The sequence below is a fragment of the Heterodontus francisci genome, chromosome 28 (assembly GCF_036365525.1).
Source record: "Heterodontus francisci isolate sHetFra1 chromosome 28, sHetFra1.hap1, whole genome shotgun sequence".
NCBI lineage: Eukaryota > Metazoa > Chordata > Chondrichthyes > Heterodontiformes > Heterodontidae > Heterodontus > Heterodontus francisci.
Window position 1 is genome coordinate 74,844,231 of NC_090398.1, and position 22,078 is coordinate 74,866,308.

Below are 22,078 nucleotides of genomic sequence, written 5' to 3' on the forward strand. Positions count from 1 at the left end.
GAGAGACAGAGATGGAAGGAGAGAGAGAGAGTGACAGGGAGGGAAAGACAGATGGAAAGACAGTGAGAGAGAGACGGAGATAGAAGGAGAGAGAGGGAGAGACAGAGAGGGAAAGGCAGATGGAGAGACAGAGAGAGAGAGGCAGAGTTGGAAGGATCGAGAGGGAGTGACAGAGAGGGAAAAACAAATGGAGGAACAGGGAGAGAGACAGAGAGAGAGGCAGAGACAGAGAGAGTAGAAGAGAGAGGGAGAGACAGGGAGGGAAAGACAGATGGAGGGACAGAGAGAGACACAGAGACAGAAGGAGAGAGAGGGAGAGACAGAGAGGGAAAGACAGATGGATGGACAGAGAGAGAGACGGAGAGAGGAGAGAGAGGGTGTGTCAGGGAGGGAAAGACAGATGGAGGGATAGAGGGATAGAGAGAGAGACAGAGATAGATGGAGAGAGAGGGTGTGACAGAGAGACAGAGAGAGAAACAGAGAGAGAAGGACAGAGAGAGAAGGAGGGAGAGGGAGTGTCAGGGAGGGAAAGACAGATGGAGGGACAGAGACAGAGAGACAGAGATAGAAGGAGAGAGAGGGAGCGACAGAGGGAAAGACAGATGGAGGGAAAGAGAGAGAGACAGAGATAGAATGAGAGAGATGGAGAGACAGGGAGGGAAGGACAGATGGAGCGATAGAGGGATAGAGAGAGAGACAGAGATAGAAGGACAGAGAGGGAGTGTCAGGCAGGGAAAGACAGATGGATAGACAGAGAGACAGAGATAGAAGGAGAGAGATGGAGCGACAGGGAGGGAAGGACAGATGGAGGGATAGAGGGATAGAGAGATAGACAGCAATAGAAGGAGAGAGAGGGAGTGACAGAGAGACAAAGAGAGAGGGAGAGACAGAGAGAGAAGGAGGGAGTGGGAGAGAAACAGAGGCAAAGGCAGTTGGAGAGACAGAGAGAGAGAGAGAAGCAGAGATGGACGGCGAGAGAGGGAGTGACAAAGAGGGAAAGACAGATGGAAAGACAGAGAGAGAGACAGAGAAAGAAGGAGAGATGGGGAGAGACAGGAAGGGAAAGACAGATCGAGGGACAGAGTGAGAGACAGAGAGAAAAGGAGAGAGATGGAGTGACGGAGGGAAGGACAGATGGAGGGATAGAGAGAGAAACAGAGAGAGAAGAACAGAGAGGGAGTGACAGAGGGAATGACAGATGGAGAGACAGAGAGAGAGAGGCAGAGGTGGACGGAGAGAGAGGGAGTGACAGGGAGGGAAAGACAGATGGAGGAACAGAGAGAGAGACAGAGATGGAAGGAGAGAGAGAGAGTGACAGGGAGGGAAAGACAGATGGAAAGACAGTGAGAGAGAGACGGAGATAGAAGGAGAGAGAGGGAGAGACAGAGAGGGAAAGGCAGATGGAGAGACAGAGAGAGAGAGGCAGAGATGGAAGGAGAGAGGGGGAGAGACAGAGAAGGAAAGACAGAAGGAGGGACATAGAGAGAGACAGATAGAAGGAGAGAGAGAGTGTGTCAGGGAGGGGAAGACAGATGGAGAGACAGAGAGAGAGAGGCAGAGATGGAAGGAGAGAGAGGGAGAGACAGAGAAGGAAAGACAGAAGGAGGGACATAGAGAGAGACAGAGATAGAAGGAGAGAGAGAGTGTGTCAGGGAGAGAAAGACAGATGGAGAGAGAGAGAGAGAGAGAGAGAGATAGAAGGAGAGAGAGGGAGAGACAGGGAGGGAAGGACCGACGGAGGGATCGAGAGAGTGAGACAGAGATCGAAGGAGAGAGAGGGAGAGGCAGAGAGGGAAAGACAGATGGAGAGACAGAGATAGAGAGGCAGAGATGGAAGGAGAGAAAGGGAGTGATAGGGAGGGAAAGACAGATGGAGAGACAGAGAGACAGACAGAGAGAGAAGGAGAGAGATGGAGTGACAGGGAGGGAAGGACAGATGGAGGGATAGACAGAGAGACAGAGATGGAAGGAGATAGAGGGAAAGACAGATGGAGGGACAGAGGGAGAGACAGAGAGAGAGGGAGAGACAGAGAGAAGGAGAAAGGGAGTGACAGAGAGGGAAATACAGATGGAGGAACAGAGAGAGAGACAGAGATAGAAGGAGAGAAATGGAGAAACAGAGAGGGAAAGAATGATGGAGGGACAGAGAGAGAGACAGAGAGAAGCAGAGACAGAGATAGAAGAACAGAGAAAGAGAGGGAAAGACAAATGGAGGAACAGAGAGAGAGACAGAGATAGAAGGAGAGAAATGGAGAAACAGAGAGGGAAAGACTGATGGAGGGACAGAGAGAGAGACAGAGAGAAGCAGAGACAGAGATAGAAGGACAGAGGCAGAGAGGGAAAGACAAATGGAGGGACAGAGAGAGAGACCGAGAGAGAGAGACAGAGATAGAAGGACAGGGAGGGCAGGACAGATGGAGGGACAGACAGAGAGACAGAGAGAGAGACAGAGATAGAAGGAGATAGAGGAAAGGACAGATGGAGGGACAGTGTGAGGGACAGAGAGAGAAGGAGAGAGAGGGAGTGACAGGGAGGGTAGGATAGATGGAGGGATAGAGCAACAGAGACAGGGATAGAAGGACAGAGAGGGAGAGACAGAAAGGGAAAGGCTGTTGGAGAGACAGAGAGAGCGAGACAGAGGGAGAGGCAGAGACAGAGATAGAAGGAGAGAGAGGAAGTGACAGGGAGGGAAGGACAGATGGAGGGATAGAGAGAGAGACAAAGAGGGAAGGAGAGAGATGGAGTGACAGGGAGGGAAGGATAGATGGAGGGATAGAACGAGAGAGAGAGATAGAAGGAGAGAGAGGGAGTGACAGGGAGTGAAAGACAGATGGAGGGACAGAGTGAGAGACAGAGAGAGAAGGAGCGAGATGGAGTGACAGGGAGGGAAGGACAGATGGAGGGATAGAGAGAGAGTGGCAGAGATGGAAGGAGAGAAAGGGAGTGATAGGGAGGGGAAGACAGATGGAGAGACAGAGAGAGATAGGAGAGAGAGGGAAAGACAGATGGAGATTCAGAGATAGAAGGAGAGAGAGGGAGTGACAGAGAGAGAAAGACGGATGGAGGGACAGAGGGAGACAGAGAAAGAAGGAGAGAGTGGGACAGAGAGGGAGGGAAAAAGAAAGAAGGAAAATGTTTGAAACCATTGCTATCCTGGGAGTGAGGGAGGAAGGGAGAGATGGTGTCATAGAGACACAGACAGAGTTATGGACAGAGGCAGAGAAAGAGAGGGAGAGAGAGAGATAGAATTAGAGAGAGACGGTGACAGGGAGGGAATGACAGATGGAGGGACAGAGAGAGAGAAGGAGAGAGAGGGAAAGACAGAGAGAAGGAGAGAGGGAGTGACAGAGAGGGAAAGACAGATGGAGGGACAGTGAGAGAGACAGAGATACAGAGTGAGGGAAAGGCAGAGATGGTGTGAGAGAGACACAGTAGAGTCATGGACAGAGGCACAGAGAGAGAGAGTAACAGAGAGAGAGACAGACAGACTGAAAGAGAGAGAGAGAGAGAAAGAGAGAGATAGAGACACAGAGAGAGAAACAGAGAGAGAGGGAGCGGCAGTGAGAGAGAGAGAGAGACAGAGACAATGATAGCGAAAGACAACGAGAGAGAGAGATGGCGAGAGAGATCGAGGGGATAAAGAGAGATAGAGGGGGTAAAGAGAGATCGAGGGGGTAAAGAGAGATAGATGTGGAGAGAGATAGATGTGGAGAGAGAATGAGGGGGGAGAGAGAGAGGGGGAGAGAGGGGGAGAGGGTGTGAGGGGGAGAGGGAGATAGAGGGGTGAGACAGATAGAGGGGGGAGAATGAGATAGAGGGGGAGAGTGAGATAGAGGGGATGGTTGAGATAGAGGGGGTGTGTGAGATAGAGGGGGTGTGTGAGATAGAGGGGGAGAGGGAGATAGAGGGGGTGTGTGAGATAGAGGGGGTGTGTGAGATAGAGGGGTGTGTGAGATAGAGGGGGTGTGTGAGATAGAGTGGGAGAGGGAGCTAGAGGGGGAGAGGGAGATAGAAGGGAGAGTGAGATAGAGGGGGAGAGTGAGATAGAGGGGGAGAGTGAGATAGATGGGGAGAGTGAGATAGAGGGGGTGTGTGAGATAGAGGGAGTGTGTGAGATAGAGGGGGTGTGTGAGATAGAGGGGGTGTGTGAGATAGAGGGGGTGTATGAGATAGAGGGGGTGTATGAGATAGAGGGGGTGTGTGAGATAGAGGGGGTGTGTGAGATAGAGGGGAAGAGTGAGATAGAGCTGGTGTGTGAGATAGAGGGTGTGTGTGAGATAGAGGGGGTGTGTGAGATAGAGGGGGAGAGTGATATAGAGGGGGAGAGTGAGATAGAGGGGTGTGTGAGATAGAGGGGGTGTGTGAGATAGAGGGGGTGTGTGAGATAGAGGGGGTGTGTGAGATAGAGGGGGGAGAGACAGATAGAGGGAGAGAGTGAGATAGAGGGAGAGAGTGAGATAGAGGGGTAGTGACAGATAGAGGGGGAGAGACAGATAGAGGGGGAGAGACAGATAGAGGGAGAGAGTGAGAGAGGGGAAGAGTGAGAGAGGGGAGGAGTGAGAGAGGGGAAGAGTGAGATCGAGGGGATGTGTGAGATATCGGGGGTGTGTGTGAGATAGAGGGGGTGTGTGTGTGAGATAGAGGGGGTGTGTGAGATAGAGGGGGTGTGTGAGATAGAGGGGAAGAGTGAGATAGAGCGGAAGAGTGAGATAGAGGGGGTGTATGAGATAGAGGGGGTGTGTGAGATAGAGGGGTGTGTGAGATAGAGGGGGTGTGTGAGATAGAGGGGAAGAGTGAGATAGAGGGGGTGTGTGAGATAGAGGGGGTGTATGAGATAGAGGGGGTGTGTGAGATAGAGGGGGTGTGTGAGATAGAGGCGGTGTGTGAGATAGAGGGGGGTTGTGAGATAGAGGGGGGAGAGACAGATAGAGGGAGAGAGTGAGATAGAGGGAGAGAGTGTGATAGAGGGGGAGAGACAGATAGAGGGGGAGAGACAGATAGAGGGGGAGAGACAGATAGAGGGGGAGAGTGAGAGAGGGGAAGAGTGAGAGAGGGGAAGAGTGAGATCGAGGGGATGTGTGAGAGGGGGAGAGGGAGATAGAGGGGCAGAGGGAGATAGAGGGGGGAGATGGAGATAGGGGGGGAGAGAGAGCAGGAGAGGGAGATAGAGGGGGGAGAGGGAGAGAGCGCGGGAGAGGGAAATAGAGGGGGTGTGTGAGATGGAGGGGGAGAGACAGATAGAGGGAGAGATTGAGATAGAGGGAGAGAGTGAGATAGAGGGGGAGAGACACATAGAGGGGGAGAGACAGATAGAGGGGGAGAGACATATAGAGGTGGAGAGTGAGAGAGGGGAAGAGTGAGAGAGGGGAAGAGTGAGATTGAGGGGATGTGTGAGCGGGGGAGAGGGAGATAGAGGGGCAGAGGGAGATAGAGGGGGGAGACGGTGATAGAGGGGGGAGAGGGAGAGAGAGCGGGCGAGGGAGTGGGAGCGGTAGATAGAGGGGGATTGGGAGATAGAGGGGGAGAGGGAGATAAAGGGTGGAGACGGAGAAAGAGGGGGAGAGATGGATGGGGTAGAGGGTGGTGAACCTGTGGAATTCTCTACCGCAGAAGGCAGTGGAGGCCAAGTCATTAAATATATTCATGGAGGAGAGAGATATATTTCTTAATGTCAAAGGGATCAAGGGGTATGGGGAGAAAGTGGGAACAGGGTACTGAATTAGACCATCGGTCATGATCTTTATTGAATGACGGAGCAGGCCCAAAGGGCCGAATGGCCTACTCCTGCTCCTATTTTCTATGTTTCTATGAGAGAGGTGGATTGAGAGAGGGAGAGATAGAGAGAGAAGGAGAAACAGAGAGACAAGGAGAGATAGAGATGGAGCGAGGTGACCCTGATATTGACAGAGAGAGAGACAGAGAGAGAAGGAGAGAATGGGAGTGACAGAGATGGAAAGACAGATGGAGAGACAGAGAGAGAGAGAGGCAGAGATGGGAGGAGAGAGAGGGAGAGACAGAGAGGTTTCATAAAAATCTATCAAACTCAGATATAAAAATTAACAAGTGTCTCAGCATCAATTGCTGATTGTGGAAGAGAGTTCCAAACTGATACCACACCTGGTATGTTGAAGTGTTTCTTCATTTCACTCCTGAAAGGTTTTTAGACTAGGTTTATATTTTTAGACTATGCCCCCATGTTCTAGACTCTGCAGCCAGTGGGAATTGTTACTCTCTGTCCACCCTATCAGTTTCCCTTATTATCTTGAAAACAATCATCAAATCACACCTGAGCCTTCAAAATTCCAGGGATACACAGTAAATTTCCAGCTACACTGTCCCATTAAACATTCCCAAGCCAAGCACAAGGTTGGGTTTGACACAGAGTAAATTTCCCTCTACGCTGTCCCATCACACACTCCCAGAGCAGGAACATCATGGGGTGGATACAGAGTGAATCTCACTCGACACTGTCTGATAGAGACAGAGAGAGAGACAGAAAGAGTGAAACAGAGAGACATGGACTGACAGGGTGACTGACAGAGAAAGAAGGATACTTCACAGGGGATATTGGAAGAGGAGGATGCAATTCAACCACACAGCCCTGTTCCGGCATCAAATGAGATTTTGGCTGATCTGTGATGTAACTTACACCATATATCCTGCCTTTGCCCCTCATCGCTTAATACCTTTGGTTAACAAGAATCTATCAGTCACAGATTTAAAAATTAACCAATATGCCAGCATGAAATTTGCACAACCAATATCATGAGGGTGCGATGGCTCCCACAGTGGAATAGATTGCTGGATGTTAAAAATGGAGACTGTTCCTTCTGGATCATCAAACGTATCTGCCTGGGCCCCAACTTCATCTTCATTTCCCCATCTCCCGATGTTTTTTTCTCTCCATATCTATCTCTTATATGTTTGTGCACACAGCAGTGAAGGATTACATCAAATTAATATATCTTACATTATCCTTTTCATCCACCTCAACAATCTCTCTCTCCAAATTTGTCCCTCTCTACAGCCCTCTCTCTGCCTTCATATCTAACCCTCTCTCCCTCTGTCTCTCTCCTAATGTCAGAGATAGCAGGAGGGAGAGACAGAGAGAGAATGTTGAAGGAACTATACTCTGTTCCTAAGCTGTGCTGAAACTGCTCTGGGATTGTTTGATGGGCTACATTAATCGGCCGTGTACAGTCCTGTATCAGGCTGTGAAGAAACACAGCTTGTTCAGTGTACAACGGGTCAAAGGGAACGATTCACACCTGTCTGCTACTGGGAAGAGAGACTGACCTCAACATCAAGGCAGCGTTTGACCGAGTGTGACATCGAGGAACCAGAGTAAAACTGAAGTCAGTGGGAATCTGCTGGTTGGACTCATACCGAGCACAAAGGAAGATGGTTGTGGTTGTTGGAGGTCAATCATCTCAGTCCCAGGACATCACTGCAGGAGTTCCTCAGGGTAGTGTCCGAGGCTCAACCATCTTCAGCTGCGATCCCTGGAGTGAAGCATCTGTGGAGAGAGAAACAGTGTTAGTGATTCAGCTCGATGCTTTCCAGATTTCCAGCATCCACAGTATTTTGCCTCGGATAATGAAGCAATCCAGAGCCACATGCACCAAGACACAGACAACGTTCAGGTTTGGGCCGACCAGTGACAAGTAACATTCACGTCACACAAGTGCCAGGCAATGACCATCTGCAACATGAGAGAATCCAACCACCTACCCTTGGCATTCAAAGCATTATCCCATCGCTGAATCCCCCAGCGTCAACATCCTGGGGAAACACTGTCATCAAGCTTAACTGAACGAAACACATCAATAGTTTCTTCACCATCTCTCTGGGACAGAGAGACACAGATAAAGAATGTGAGTAAGTTTTGACAGAACCTCAGTAAATTGTTCCAACCATTGTTAATGATAGAAATCAAGGATTATATTAGATCAAAGGAAGAGGCAGAGAATGTTAGCCCCTTTATAACTATATCCTTTAGTTTAGATTGCCTCTCCTCCTTCTTCCTACCTGTGGAGGTGGGAGATGTGGGAATGGTTCTTAATGAATTCTCTGTGTCCGTCTTTGTAAAAGAGTGGGAACGATACAGAGATTGTAGTTAAAGAGGAGGAGTGCGAAATATTGGATGGGATAAACAGAGTGAGAGGGGAAATATGAAGGTGTTTGGAAGCTTTGAAAGTGGATAAATGGTCAGGCCTGGATGTATTGGAATCAGTTCAGAGAAGGTTCACTCGGCTGATTCCTGGGATGAAGGGGTTATCTTTGAGGAATGGTGGAACAGGTTGGGCCTATACTCATTGGAGTTCAGAAGAATGAGAGGTGATCTTATTGAAACATACAAGATTCTGAGGGGACTTTACAGGGCGGATGCTGGGAGGATGTTCCCCTTGTGGGGAAGTCTAGAACTAGGGGGCAGGTACACTGTGGGGTTTGATACAGAGTAAAGCTGTCTCTGTATATGCCTCTCTTTCTCCTCCTCCATCCAGATGGAGAGAGTAACAGTGAGAAAGAACAGGGATAGATATGGAGAATAAGAGAGAGAGGGAAGGATTGCAATGGGGAGAGAGTACCAGAGAGAAAGAGGAAGAGATTGGGATGGAGAGTGTTGGTCAATGTTCCTGCAAATCTGCGTGCAGCAGCCTCAAAGGTCCCACGCAGATCCGGTTCCACAATAAATAGCACACGTCTTCAAAGATTCTTCAAAGATTTCAAGGGACAGCTCACGTTAAAAAAAATGGGCACGCACAACATCTAAATTTTCACGGGAACATTGGAGCCAACTGCGGAATACATGTTTCTTACCAGCTTGCATAAGGAAGTGCAACCTCTGCAGATGCGGTGAAACCAAAAGCAGCTGACTTCAAATGGTAAACTGATGTATGTGGAGGTTTACAAAGGGTCTGAGAGAGGAGAGAGAAACAGACATAGACACACACAGACACAGAAACACACAGACATACACAGAAACACACACAGAAACACACACAGACACACAGAAACACACACACACAGAAACACACACAGAAACACACACAGAAACACACACACACAGAAACACACACACAGAAACACACACACACAGAAACACACAGACACACAGAAACACACAGACACACAGAAACACAGACACACAGAAACACTCAGACACACACACACACAGAAACACACACACAGAAACACACACACACACAGAAACAGACACACAGACACACACAGACACACACACACACAGAAACACACAGACACAGAAACACACAGAAACACACACACAGAAACACACACACACACACACAGAAACACACACACACACACACAGAAACACACACACAGACAGAAACACACACACAGACAGAAACAGAGTGACTCAGGAACAGAGAGCGAAAGAAGAATATTTCAATTTTCAAAAGGCATTTGATGAGATCAACCTTCGATTTAAAAATGACAATTGATTTTGCATCAATGTTTGCGTGCAGAAGACACGTTCCAAACTACTACCACCTTTAGTCTGGAGTGGCGGATTTTTACTCAGAGTGTTGTGAATCTTTGGAATTCTCTACCCCAGTGGGCTGTGGAAGCTCAGTCTGGGAAAAAGGCATTGAAGTGGATGATCAGCCATGATCGTATTGAATGGCAGAGCAGGCTCGATGGGCTGAATGGCCTTCTCCTGTTCCGATGTTCCCAAGCTGCTGAAATAGTTTCTCCCAAACTACCCCATCAGTTCCCCTTAATATCTCAACACCTTTGAACAAATTACCTTGATCCTCCTAAATTCCAGGCAATAAATCCCTAGTTTGTGTAATATCACCTCGTAATTTAACCCTTGGAGTCCAGTTATCATTATAGTAAATCTGCACTGCACTCAAATGGACATGGACCCCCCAAAGTCTCTTTCAACCTCCAGTGTTTCTAGCTTTACACCATTTATAAAGTACTCTGTTCTAGTCTTTTTTACTGACATGGAAATCTAACTACCACAGTTTTGCCCATTTATTTAAGATATTAATATCTCTTTGTAATTTGATGCTTCCAGCTACACTGCTTACTGTGTCATTGGTAAACTTGGGTATGTTGCATTCTACCTCATCATCTTAAATCGTTAATAAATACAGCAAAACTGAGACACACACGGGCTTTGCACTAGTAGACAGGAGTGAATCATTCCAACTTAGAGGCTTTTTAACTCCAGATTTACGTTTTTTGAAAGAAAAAACAAAATTCAAATTCACAACAGCCCTGTGTTGGATTTGAACTCCTGCTTTTTCAATCATCAGCTCAGGCCTTCAAATTAAAACCCATAAAAAGAGATTCATTTTCCTACTGCTGTTGTCTGACTGTCTCAGGTTTTGTATATTGTTCCGTTCTCCTCTTCTTCCATGTGTTTGAAGTCTTTGAAGTTTGTCAGACATTGGTAAACTACTTCATGTGGTGTTCTGTAAATACCTTCAATTCTGTGTATCTGGAAGGGACACAATTCAAATTCTCACCTTATTGCATCAACTAAAACCTGCAGGTCCATTCAAACAACTCTATTTCCTGTCTCTGCAAAGATAGCTCACACTTCCACAATGCAGGAATGTCTGAATGGAAACAGCTTTTGACACATTTCCAAACATGTTTGCTAACACTTTTCAGGATGAAGCTCAATTCAACTGACAAGATTGCAAGCCCCAAATTGAATCATTCAGATTTAAAAAGTGACACAAATGAAATTCCAGATCTCTCTGAACCAGCACCCATTTTAACATTGGACTATTTAGTTTATATCGCTTCTCCTCAGCCTTCCTTCCGAAATGCATCATTTTACATTTCTCAGCATTGAAGTTAACCTGCCCTGTGTCTGACCATTTCACCAGCTGTCAAGAGGACAAAAAGTTTACAAAGAGAATTCCATAGGTTAAGTGAGTGAGCAAAAAATTGTCAGATGGAGTATAATGTGGGAAAATGTGAGCTTGTCCACGTTAGCAGGAAGAATAAAAATCAGTATATTATTGAAATGGAGAGAGACTGCAGAACTGTACGGTACAGAGGGATCTGGGTGTCCTGGTACATGAATCACAAAATGTTACCGTGTAGCGACAGCGAGTGATTAGGAAGGCAAATGGAATATTGTTGTTTATTGCAAGGTGAATAGAATATCGAAGTAGGGAAGTGTTGTTACAGCTGTACAGGGCATAAGTTAGACGACGTCTGCAGGATTATGGACACTTTTGGTCTCCTTACTGAAGAAATTATATAATTGCATTCAAAGTAGTTCAGAGAAGGTTCACTGGGCTGATTCATGGGATGAAGGGGTTATCGTTTTGAGGAAAGGTTGAACAGGTTGGGTCTATACCCAGTGGGGTTTAGAGGAATGAGAGGTGATCTGAGTGAAACATCTCAGGTCCCGAGGGGACTGGACAGGGTGGATGCTGAGAGGATGTTTCCACTTGTTGGGGAGACTAGTACTAGGGGACACAGTTTAAAAATTAGGGACGTCCCATTTAAAACTGAGATGAGGAGAAATGTGTTTCTCTCAGAGGGGGGTCAGTCTGTAGAATTCTCTTCCCCAGAGAGCAGTGGAGGCTGGATCATTGAATATATTCAAGGCTGAGTTCGATAGATTTTTTTATCAGTTAGGGAGTCAAGGGTTATGGGACGCAGACAGGAAAGTGGAGTTGAGTTCGCAATCAGATCAGCCATTGAATGACAGAGCAGGCTCGAGGGGCCGAATGGCCTACTCCTGCTCCTAATTAATTTGTTCGTGTGTGTTCCATTTCACCAGATTGCCTCTCTCCTCCTGAAGTCTGCTACTAGTCCCTTCCCTGTTTATTACATTGCAGATGTTACCAACATTGGCAAACATTGAAGTTATGCCCTGTAAACACAAGTCCAAGTCATTAGTATATATCAAAAAGATCAGTGGTCCTAATATAAACCTCCACTGTATACCTCCCTCCAGTCTGAAACAACCATTGTCCACTCTCTCAGCCAATGTCGTATCCACTCAGCCAATGTCCCTTTCATCCCTGGAGCACCAATATTGCTAACTGGTCAATTAGGAGGCACCATTAAGTCCTCCCCATGAGGACACTGGTCCCAGACTTCTCTGTTTCCACTCTCCCATCAACATTCCCCAGACAGGTACAGCATGGATTAGATACAGAGTAATGCTCCTTCTGCACTGTCCCATCCAACAGTCCCAGGACAGGAACATCATGGGGTGGATACAGAGTGATTCTCACTCTACACTGTCCGAAACAGACACAGAGAGAGAGAGAAAAAGAGAGAAACAGACTGACAGGGTGACTGAGAGTGAAAGAAGGATATTTAACATCAGACATAGGAAGATGAGGAGGCAGTTTAACCCCTCGACCCTGTTCCTTCATTCAGTGAGATCAGGGCTGATCTGTGATCTAACTAACATCATATATCCCACCTTTGCCCCTTAGCTCTTAATACCTTTGGTAAACAACAATCTACCAATCTCAGATTTAAAAATTTACATGTTTCTCAGCATCAATTGCTGATTGTGGAAGAGAGTTTCAAACTGATACCACATTTGGTGTGTTGAAGTGTTTCTTCACTTCACTCCTGAATGGTTTTGAGACTACGTTTAGATTTTTAGACTCGGCCCACAAGTTCCTGACTCCGCAGCCAGTGGGACTAGTTATTCTCTGTCTACCCTATCAGAGTCTCCTTGTCTGCACTGCCCCATCGAGCAATCTCAGAGAAGGTACAGCACGGGTTAGATACAGAGTACAGTTCAGTTTAAACATTCCCTGGAGTGTCGGATTAACCCGGGTCACTCACTGTGCCCGGCTCAGCCTCAAGACTCACCTGCCTCAGTCACTGAGATGCTCTCCTGTATCACTTGCCTTAATCTAAGCGGATGCCGGGTTTGGGAGCGGGACAGGCACACGGGATTAGGACGACTGCTCATGTGGAGGATAAGCATCAGTAATCCCTCAGAGAATCAGAACAGACCAGCGAGACTCAGAAAAGGAAACTTGTGTTGAATTTGTGAGTCTTGCATTGTGGAATGCTTTAGTATTTGGTGAGAATGTTGAGCCAGTGACATTTTGCCCCAGTGGGATGAATAGATACTATATGACTTTATTACAACAGTAAGGTACCGTGTGTACTGTAAATATGGACTGAAATAACAATGTAACTGATCAATTTTCAGTTGAATACTATGACTACAGTTATACCTGCTATCCTGTTATATATGTGCTGCTATACCTGCTATATGTGAGAATATACATACGACACAATGGGATGAAGTTAAAGTGGCCACTCTTTATATTTTCAGACTATGCCCCAAGTTCCTGACTCCGCAGCCAGTGGGAATCTTTACTCTCAGTCCACCCTATCAGTTTCCCGTATTATTTCAGAAACCTTCATCAAATCACCCCATAACTTTCTAAATTCCAGGGATACAGAGTAAATTTCCCTCCACACTGTCCCATCACACACTCCGAGGGCAGGAACATCATTGGGTGGATACAGAGTGAATCTCACTCTACACTGTCTGATAGAGACAGAGAGAGAGACAGAAAGAGAGAAACAGTGAGACATGGACTGACAGGGTGACTGGCAGAGAAATAAGGATATTTAACAGGGGATATTGGAAGAGGAGGATGCAATTTAACTCCACAACTCTGTTCCTGCATTCAATGAGATCATGGCTGATCTGTAATCTATCTTACACCATATATCCTGCCTTTGCCCCTTATCTCTTAATACCTTTGGTTAACAAGAATCTATCAATCACAGATTTAAAAATTAACCAATAAGCCAGCATGAAATTTCCACAGTCTCGTGAGGGTGTGATGGCTCCCACAGTGGAATAGCTTGCTGAATATTTAAAATAGAGACAGAGAGAGAGACAGAGATAGGAGAGAGAGGGAGAGACAGTGAGGGAAACACAGATGGATGAACATAGAGAGAGACAGAGATGGAAGGAGAGATAGGGAGGGCAAGACAGATGGAGGGACAGAGAGAGAGATACAGGGACAGAAGGAGAGAGGGGGCAAGACAGAGAGGGAAAGACAGATGGTGGGATAGAGAGAGAGAGATACAGGGATAGAAGGAGAGAGAGGGAGAGGCAGAGAGGGAAAGACAGATGGAGGGATAGAGAGAGAGGGAGAGAGATGGAGTGACAGGGAGGGAAGGACAGATGGAGGGATAGAGACAGAGAGAGGCAGAGACAGAGAGAAAAGGAGAGAGTGGGAGAGACACAGAGGGAAAGGCAGTTGGAGAGACAGAGAGATAGACAGAGAGAGAAGGAGAGAGAGGGAGTGACAGGGAGGGAAGGACAGATGGAAAGACAGAGAGTGAGAGACAGAGAGAGAAGGAGAGAGAGGGGGTGTCTGGGAGGGAATGACAGATCGAGGGACAGAGTGAGAGACAGAGAGAGAAGGAGAGAGATGGAGTGACAGAGGGAAGTACAGATGGAGGGATAGAGAGAGAAACAGAGAGAGAAAGACAGAGAGGGAGTGACAGAGAGGGAAAGGCAGTTGGAGGGACAGGGAGAGAGACAGAGAGAGAGGCAGAGACAGGGAGAGAAGGAGAGAGAGGGAGAGACAGGGAGGGAAAGACAGATGGAGGGACAGGGAGAGAGACAGAGAGAGATGCAGAGACAGAGAGAGAGAGAGGCAGAGGTGGAAGGAGAGAGAGGGAGTGACAGAGAGGGAAAGACAGATGGAGGGACAGGGAGAGAGACAGAGAGAGAGGCAGAGACAGGGAGAGAAGGAGAGAGAGGGAGAGACAGGGAGGGAAAGACAGATGGAGGGACAGGGAGAGAGACAGAGAGAGATGCAGAGACAGAGAGAGTAGAAGAGAGAGGGGGAGACAGGGAGGGAAAGACAGATGGAGGGACAGAGAGAGACACAGAGACAGAAGGAGAGAGAGGGAGAGACAGAGAGGGAAAGACAAATGGAGAGACAGAGAGAAAGAGAGAGATAGAAGGAGAGAGAGGGAGAGACAGGGAGGGAAGGACCGACGGAGTGATCGAGAGAGAGAGACAGAGATAGAAGGAGAGAGAGGGAGAGGCAGAGAGGGAAAGACTGATGGAGAGACAGATAGAGAGAGGCAGAGATGGAAGGAGAGGAAGGGAGTGATAGGGAGGGAAAGACAGATGGAGAGACAGAGAGAAAGAGAGAGAGAGAAGGAGAGACAGGGAGGGAAGGACAGATGGAGGGATAGAGGGATAGAGAGAGAGACAGCAATAGAAGGAGAGAGAGGGAGTGACAGAGAGACTAAGAGAGAGGGAGAGACAGAGAGAGAAGGAGGGAGTTGGAGAGAAACAGAGGCAAAGGCAGTTGGAGAGACAGAGAGAGAGAGAAGCAGAGATGGAAGGAGAGAGAGGGAGTGACAAGGAGGGAAAGACTAATGGAAAGACAGAGAGAGAGACAGAGAGAGAAGGAGAGAGAGGGAGTGTCAGGGAGGGAAAGACAGATGGAGGGACAGAGACAGAGAGACAGAGATAGAAGGAGAGAGAGGGAGCGACAGAGAGGGAAAGACAGATGGAGGGAAAGGGAGAGAGACAGAGATAGAAGGAGAGAGATGGAGAGACAGGGAGGGAAGGACAGATGGAGGGATAGAGGGATAGAGAGAGAGACAGAGATAGAAGGACAGAGAGGGAGTGTCAGGGAGGGAAAGACAGATGGAGAGACAGAGAGACAGAGAGACAGAGATAGAAGGAGAGAGAGGGAGTGACAGAGAGGGAAAGACAGATGGAGGGAAAGAGAGAGATAAAGAGATAGAAGGAGAGAGATGGAGAGACAGGGAGGGAAGGACAGATGGAGGGATAGAGGGATCGAGAGATAGACAGCAATAGAAGGAGAGAGAGGGAGCGACAGAGAGGGAAAGACAGATGGAGGGAAAGAGAGAGAGACAGAGATAGAAGGAGAGAGATGGTGAGACAGGGAGGGAAGGACAGATGGAGGGATAGATGGATAGCGAGATAGACAGCAATAGAAGGAGAGAGAGGGAGTGATAGAGAGACAAAGAGAGAGGGAGAGACAGAGAGAGAAACAGAGGCAAAGGCAGTTGGAGAGACAGAGAGAGAGAAGCAGAGATGGACGGCGAGAGAGGGAGTGACAAAGAGGGAAAGACAGATGGAAAGACAGAGAGAGAGAGACAGAGAAAGAAGGAGAGAGAGGGAGAGACAGGAAGGGAAAGACAGATCGAGGGACAGAGTGAGAAAGAGAGAGATGGAGTGACGGAGGGAAGGACAGATGGAGGGATAGAGAGAGAAACAGAGAGAGAAGAACAGAGAGGGAGTGACAGAGGGAATGACAGATGGAGAGACAGAGAGAGAGAGGCAGAGGTGGACGGAGAGAGAGGGAGTGACAGGGAGGGAAAGACAGATGGAGGAACAGAGAGAGAGACAGAGATGTAAGGAGAGAGAGGGAGTGACAGGGAGGGAAAGACAGATGGAAAGACAGAGAGAGAGAGAGACGGAGATAGAAGGAGAGAGAGGGAGAGACAGAGAGGGAAAGGCAGATGGAGAGACAGAGAGAGAGATAGAGAGAGAAGGAGAGAGATGGAGTGACAGGGAGGGAAGGACAGATGGAGGGATAGAGAGAGAGACAGAGATAGAAGGAGAGAGAGGGAGGGATAGAGGGACAGACAGATGGAGGGACAGAGAGAGAGAAGAGAGAGAGGGAGAGACAGAGAGAAGGAGAAAGGGAGTGACAGAGAGGCAAAGGCAGATGGAGGGACAGAGAGAGAGACAGAGCTAGAAGGAGAGAAATGGAGAAACAGAGAGGGAAAGACTGATGGAGGGACAGAGAGAGAGACAGAGAGAAGCAGAGACAGAGATAGAAGAACAGAGACAGAGAGGGAAAGACAAATGGAGGGACAGAGAGAGAGACAGAGAGAGAGAGACAGAGATAGAAGGACAGGGAGGGCAGGACAGATGGAGGGACAGACAGAGAGACAGAGATAGAAGGAGAGAAATGGAGAAACAGACAGGGAAAGACTGATGGAGGGACAGAGAGAGACAGAGTGAAGCAGATAGAAGGACAGAGACAGAGAGGGAAAGACAAATGGAGGAACAGAGAGAGAGAGACAGAGATAGAAGGAGAGAAATGGAGAAACAGACAGGGAATGACTGATGGAGGGACAGAGAGAGAGACAGAGTGAAGCAGATAGAAGGACAGAGACAGAGAGGGAAAGACAAATGGAGGAACAGAGAGAGAGACAGAGAGAGGGAGACAGAGATAGAAGGAAAGGGAGGACAGGACAGATGGAGGGACAGACAGAGAGACAGAGAGAGAGAGAGACAGAGATAGAAGGAGAGAGAGGGAAGGACAGATGGAGGGACAGAGTGAGTGACAGAGAGAGGAGAGAGTTGGAGTGACAGGGAGGGTCGTATAGATGGAGGGATAGAGCGACAGAGACAGAGATAGAAGGACAGAGAGGGAGAGACAGAGAGGGAGGCAGAGACAGGGAGAGAAGGAGAGAGAGGGAGAGACAGAAAGGGAAAGGCTGTTGGAGAGACAGAGAGAGCGAGACAGAGGGAGAGGCAGAGACAGAGTTAGAAGGAGAGAGAGGGAGTGTCAGGGGGTGGGGAAGGCAGATGAAGAGACAGAGAGAGAGAGACAGAGAGAGAAGGAGAGAGAGGGAGCGACAAGGAGGGAAAGACAGATGGAGAGACAGAGATAGAGACAAAGAGAGAAGGAGAGAGATGGAGTGACAGGGAGGGAAGGATAGATGGAGGGATAGAACGAGAGAGAGAGATAGAAGGAGAGAGAGGGAGTGATAGGGAGGGAAAGACAGATGGAGGGACAGAGTGAGAGACAGAGAGAGAAGGAGAGAGATGGAGTGACAGGGAGGGAAGGACAGATGGAGGGATAGAGAGAGAGTGACAGAGATAGAAGGAGAGAGAGGGAGTGATCCGGGGGAGACTGATGGAGAGATGGAGAGAGAGAGAGAGAGAAAGAGAGAGAAGGAAAGAGTGGGAGCGACATAGATCGAAAGAGAGATGGACAGACAGAGAGAGATAGGAGAGAGAGGGAAAGACAGATGGAGATTCAGAGATAGAAGGAGAGAGAGGGAGTGACAGAGAGGGAAAGACAGATGGAGGGACAGAGGGAGACAGAGAAAGAAGGAGAGAGTGGGACAGAGAGGGAGGGTTAAAGAAAGAAGGAAAAATGTTTGAAACCATTGCTATCCTGGGAGTGAGGGAGGAAGGGAGAGATGGTGTCATAGAGACACAGACAGAGTTATGGACAGAGGCAGAGAAAGAGAGGGAGAGAGGGAGAGAGAGAGATAGAATTAGAGAGAGACGGTGACAGGGAGGGAATGACAGATGGAGGGACAGAGAGAGAGAAGGAGAGAGAGGGAGAGACAGAGAGAAGGAGAGAGGGAGTGTCAGAGAAGGAAGGACAGATGGAGGGACAGTGAGAGAGACAGAGATACAGAGTGAGGGAAAGGCAGAGATGGTGTGAGAGAGACACAGTAGAGTCATGGACAGAGGCACAGAGAGAGAGAGAGTAACAGAGAGAGAGAAGGACAGACTGAAATAGAGAGAGAGAGAGAGAGAAAGAGAGAGATAGAGACACAGAGAGAGAAACAGAGAGAGAGGGAGCGGCAGTGAGAGAGAGAGAGACAGAGACAATGATAGTGAAAGACAACGAGAGCGAGAGATGGGGAGAGAGAGATAGAGGGGGGAGAGAGAGATAGAGGGGGGAGAGAGAGATAAAGACACACAGAGAGAAACAGAGAGAGAGGGAGCGGGAGTGAGAGAGAGAGAGACAGAGACAATAATAGCGAAAGACAACGAGAGAGAGAGATGGCGAGAGAGATAGAGGGGGTAAAGAGAGATCGAGGGGGTAAAGAGAGATTGAGGTGGAGAGAGATCGACGTGGAGAGAGAGAGAGGGGGGAGAGAGGGGGGGAGAGAGGGGGAGAGGGAGTGTGAGGGGGAGAGGGAGATAGAGGGGTGAGACAGACAGAGGGGGGAGAGTGAGATAGAGGGGGGAGAATGAGAACGAGGGGGAGAGTGAGATAGAGGGGGAGAGTGAGGTAGAGGGGGTGTGTGAGATAGAGGGGGTGTATGAGATAGAGGGGGTGTGTGAGGTAGAGGGGGTGTGTGAGATAGAGGGGGTGTGTGAGATAGAGGGGGTGTATGAGATAGAGGGGGTGTGTGAGATAGAGGGGGTGTATGAGATAGAGGAAGTGTGTGAGATTGAGGGGGTGTGTGAGATAGAGGGGGTGTGTGAGATAGAGGGGGTGTGTGAGATAGAGGGGGTGTGTGAGATTGAGTGGGTGTGTGAGATAGAGGGAGTGTGTGAGATAGAGGGGGTGTGTGAGATAGAGGGGGTGTGTGAGATAGAGGGGGTGTGTGAGATAGAGGGGGTGTGTGAGATAGAGGGGGTTTGTGAGATAGAGGGGGTGTGTGAGATAGAGGGGGTGTTTGAGATAGAGGGGAAGAGTGAGATAGAGGGGGTGTGTGTGATAGAGGGTGTGTGTGAGTTGGAGGGGGCGTGTGAGATAGAGGGGGTGTGTGTGATAGAGGGGGTATGTGAGTTAGAGGGGAAGAGTGAGATAGAGGGGGTGTGTGTGATCGAGGGGAAGAGTGAGATAGAGGGGGTGTGTGAGATAGAGGGGGTGTATGAGATAGAGGGGGTGTGTGTGATAGAGGGGGTGTGTGAGATAGAGGGGGTGTGTGTGATAGAGGGGGCGTTTCAGATAGAGGGGAAGAGTGAGATAGAGGGGGTGTGTGTGATAGAGGGGGTGTGTGAGATAGAGGGGGTGTGTGTGATAGAGGGGGTGTGTGAGATAGAGGGGAAGAGTGAGATAGAGGGGGTGTGTGAGATAGAGGGGGTGTATGAGATAGAGGGGGTGTATGGGATAGAGGGGGTGTGTGAGATAGAGGGGGTGTGTGAGATTGAGGGGGTGTGTGAGATAGAGGGAGTGTGTGAGATAGAGGGGGTGTGTGAGATAGAGGGGGTGTGTGAGATAGAGGGGGTGTGTGAGATAGAGGGGGTGTGTGAGATAGAGGGGGTGTTTGAAATGGAGGGGAAGAGTGAGATAGAGGGGGTGTGTGTGATAGAGGGTGTGTGTGAGATAGAGGGGGTGTGTGAGATAGAGGGGGTGTGTGAGATAGAGGGGGTGTGTGTGATAGAGGGGGTGTGTGAGATAGGGGGGTGTGTGTGATAGAGGAGGTGTGTGTGATAGAGGGGAAGAGTGAGATAGAGGGGAAGAGTGAGTTGGAGGGGGTGTGTGAGATAGAGGGGGTGTTTGAGATAGAGGGGAAGAGTGAGATAGAGGGGGTGTGTGAGATAGAGGGGGTGTGTGTGATAGAGGGGATGTGTGAGATAGAGGGGGTGTGTGAGATAGAGGGGAAGAGTCAGATAGAGGGGGTGTGTGTGATCGAGGGGGTGTGTGAGATAGAGGGGGTGTGTGTGATAGAGGGGGTGTGTGAGATAGAGGGGGTGTGTTTCATAGAGGGGGAGAGTGAGATAGAGGGGGTGTGTGTGATAGAGGGGGTGTGTGAGATAGAGGGCGGGTGTGTGATCGAGGGGGTGTGTGTGATAGAGGGGGTGTGTGAGATAGAGGGGGTGTGTGAGATAGAGGGGGTGTGTGAGATAGAGGGGGTGTTTGAGATAGAGGGGGTGTGTGTGATAGAGGGGGTGTGTGAGATAGAGAGGGGTGTGTGTGATAGAGGGGGTGTGTGTGATAGAGGGGGTGTGTGTGATAGAGGGTGTGTGTGAGATAGAGGGGGTGTTGAGATAGAGGGGAAGAATGAGATAGAGGGGGTGTGTGTCTGATAGAGGGGGTGTGTGTGATAGAGGGGGTGTGTGAGATAGAGGGGGTGTGTGTGATAGAGGGTGTGTGTGAGATAGAAGGGGTGTGTGAGATAGAGGGTGTGTGTGAGATAGAGGGGGTGTGTGTGATAGAGGGGGTGTGTGAGATAGAGGGGGTGTGTGTGATAGAGGGGGTATGTGAGATAGAGGGGGTGTGTGAGATAGAGGGGGTGTGTGTGATAGAGGGGGTGTGTGAGATAGAGGGGGTGTGTGAGATAGAGGGGGTGTGTGTGATAGAGGGGGTGTGTGAGATAGAGGGGGTGTGTGTGATAGAGGGGGTGTGTGAGATAGAGGGGGTGTGTGAGATAGAGGGGATGTGTGTGATATAGGGGGTGTGTGAGATAGAGTGGGTGTGTGAGATAGAGGGGGTGTGTGAGATAGAGGAGGTGTTTGAGATAGAGGGGAAGAATGAGATAGAGGGGGTGTGTGTCTGATAGAGGGTGTGTGTGAGATAGAGGGGGTGTGTGAGATAGAGGGTGTGTGTGAGATAGAGGGGGTTTATGAGATAGAGGGGGTGTGTGTGATAGAGGGGGTGTGTGAGATAGAGGGGGTGTCTGAGATAGAGGGGGTGTGTGAGATAGAGGGGGTGTGTGAGATAGAGAAGGGTGTGTGTGATAGAGGGTGTGTATGTGATAGAGGGGGTGTGTCAGATAGAGGGTGTGTGTGTGATAGTGGGGGTGTGTGTGATAGAGGGGGTGTGTGAGATAGAGGTGGTGTGTGAGATAGAGGGGGTGTGTGTGATAGAGGGGGTGTGTGTGATAGAGGGGGTGTGTGTGATAGAGGGGGTGTGTGAGATAGAGGGGTGTGTGTGATAGAGGGGGTGTGTGTGATAGAGGGGGTGTGTATGATAGAGGGGGTGTGTGAGATAGAGGGGGTGTGTGTGATAGAGGGGGTGTGAGATAGAGGGGGTGTGTGTGATAGAGGGGGTGTGTGAGAAAGAGGGGGTGTGTGTGTGATAGAGGGTGTGTGTGAGATAGAGGGGGTGTGTGTGATAGAGGGGATGTGTGTGATAGAGGGTATGTGTGTGATAGAGGGGGTGTGTGAGATAGAGGGTGTGTGTGTGATAGAAGGGGTGTGTGTGATAGAGGGGGTGTGAGATAGAGGGGGTGTGTGAGTTAGAGGGGGTGTGTGAGATAGAGGGGGTGTGTGAGATAGAGGGTGTGTGTGAGATAGAGGGGGTGTGTGTGATAGAGGGGGTGTGTGTGATAGAGGGTGTGTGTGTGATAGTGGGGGTGTGTGTGATAGAGGGGGTGTGTGAGATAG